At 59.1% G+C, this 2,288-nt stretch overlaps 1 pseudogene; it reads left to right on the top strand.

Annotated features, from left to right (window-relative positions):
* The first annotated feature begins 5 nt into the window (after positions 1-5).
* On the top strand, positions 6-1,627 carry LOC104541376 (annotated as a pseudogene).
* Positions 1,628-2,288: the final 661 nt, after the last annotated feature.

Here is a 2,288-nt window from a genome sequence, read left to right as displayed (position 1 = left end):
CCCACAGCGAGGAGAAGCTCTACAAGTGCCCCAAGTGCAGCAGGACCTTCAGGAAGAGAAGCAACCTGATCCGGCACCAGAAAACCCACAGCCTTAAAAAACACCAGTGCAAAGAGTGCAGGAAGACGTTTAAGAACAACACCCCCCTGATCCAGCCCCAGCGTCGCCACGCTGGCCAGAAGCCCTTCCAGTGCCCCGAGTGCCAGAAATCCTTCAACTTCTCTTCCCTTCTCCTCCTGCACCAGCGCAGCCACACTGGTGAGCGGCCCTACAAGTGTGGGGAGTGCAGGAAGAGCTTTGTGCAGAGCTGTGACCTGATCAGGCACCAGTTGACCCACAGCAGGGAGAAGCCCTACAAGTGTGGGGAGTGCGGGATGGCGTTCAAGTCCAGGAACTACCTGAGCAGTCACCAGCGGACCCATAGCAGTGAGCGACCCTACCAGGGAGAAGCCCTACAAGTGTGGGGAGTGCGGGATGGCGTTCAAGTCCAGGAACTACCTGAGCAGTCACGCGCGGACCCATAGCAGTGAGCGACCCTGCAAGTGTGGGGAGTGCGGGAAGGGCTTTGTGCAGAGCTGCAACCTGATCAGGCACCAGCGCATCCACAGCAGCGAGCGGCCCTACAAGTGTGGGGAGTGTGGGAAGGGCTTTGTGCAGAGCTCCACCCTGATCTGGCACCAGTTGACCCACACTGGGGAGAAGCCCTACAAGTGTGGGGAGTGCGGGATGGGTTTCCAGTCCAGGAACTACCTGATCAGACACCAGCAGACCCATAGCAGTGAGCGACCCTACAAGTGTGGGGAGTGCGGGAAGGCCTTCAAGCGCAAGTCCAACCTGATCGGTCACCAGCAGATCCACAAGGGAGTGCGGCCCTACAAGTGTGGGGAGTGCGGGAAGAGCTTTGTGCACAGGTCCATGCTGTTGAGTCACCAGAGCATCCACAGCAGCGAGCGGCCCTACAAGTGTGGGGAGTGCGGGATGGCCTTTGGGCTGAGCTCCAACCTGGTCAAGCACCAGCGGTCCCACAGCAGCAACCGGCCCTACAAGTGTGAGGAGTGCGGGAAGTTCTTTAAGTATAGCTCCAACCTGAGGAGTCACCAGCGCTCCCACACCGGAGAGCAGCCCTACAAGTGTGGGGAGTGCGGGAGGAGCTTTCCATACCCATCTGCCCTGAGGAAACACGAGCGGTCGCACACGGGAGAGCGGCCCTACAAGTGTGGGGAGTGCGGGAAGGGCTTTCTGCAGAACTCTTGTCTGGTGAGACACCAGCAAACCCACACAGGTGAGTGGCCCTACAAGTGTGGGGAGTGCGGGAGGATCTTCAGGAGGAGATGCAACCTGAACCAGCATCAGAACGCTCACAGCTGTAAAAAAACTCCACCGGGGTCAAGAGTGCGGGAAGACGTTGAATAAAACCACCACCCTGACCCAGCACCGGGACGGGATGGGCAGCGGCGTCTCCATGGTGGGGTCCATGGTGGTGGCGTCCCCGTTGGGAGCTGATGCAGGAGGTGTCCACCGTGGCTCCCGGTGCTGTGTGGAGCTGGACTGGGGACGCTGTGGGGCTCAGCAGGACAGGACGGGGCGGTGGCGTCTCCATGGGGGCAGCCTGGTTAGGGCTGAATGAGGGCGGCAATAAAGGAGCTGGAGTGTGACTGCTGGGTGCGGCGGCTTTTGGAGGGACTGGGAGCACTGGGAGGACGCTGGATGGACTGGGAGACTCTGGGGAGACAATGGGAGACACTGGGGGGAACTGAAGGGGGCACTGGGCGAGGGGCGTCATTGGGGGCACCTGGGGTCGTGGTTTGGGGCTGGGCCGGCCACTAAACCCTGGCCAGACGCTCTCTGTGAACCCCTCTGCCCTCCCCAGAAGGGAAGAGAAAAGAGAATAAGGGAGAGAGACTTTACGGGTTGGAAAATAAACTGACAGTTCATGAAACAACAATACTGATACTGCAGATAACATTGTAAATAGGAAAATAGTGAAATACGTACAGACATGCACAAATATACACAAAACCAGTATAAAATCCTCCCCCACCCTCCCCCAGTGCTGAATACGTCACCAGAGGCTCTGCGGAGCCGGGCCCTGGAAAAGTCCCAGACCAAACCCAGCAGCGGTGGGAGCTGATGCAGGACACACAACCCAGGATCAGCGGCAGCTGAACCAGCAGGGTCTGCTCAGGCCTCGGCCTCTGCAGGGTGGAGACGGACGGAAGGGTCGAGATGGAAGAAAGGGTGGAAAACAGGGGCGAGACCCTCGTGATCTCTGGGCTTTATCCCGAGTA

Source organism: Mesitornis unicolor, unplaced genomic scaffold (assembly GCF_000695765.1).
Source record: "Mesitornis unicolor isolate BGI_N332 unplaced genomic scaffold, ASM69576v1 scaffold11050, whole genome shotgun sequence".
Lineage (NCBI taxonomy): Eukaryota > Metazoa > Chordata > Aves > Mesitornithiformes > Mesitornithidae > Mesitornis > Mesitornis unicolor.
Note: the sequence above shows the minus strand (reverse complement) of the source record. Positions and strands in the feature narration are given on the sequence as shown.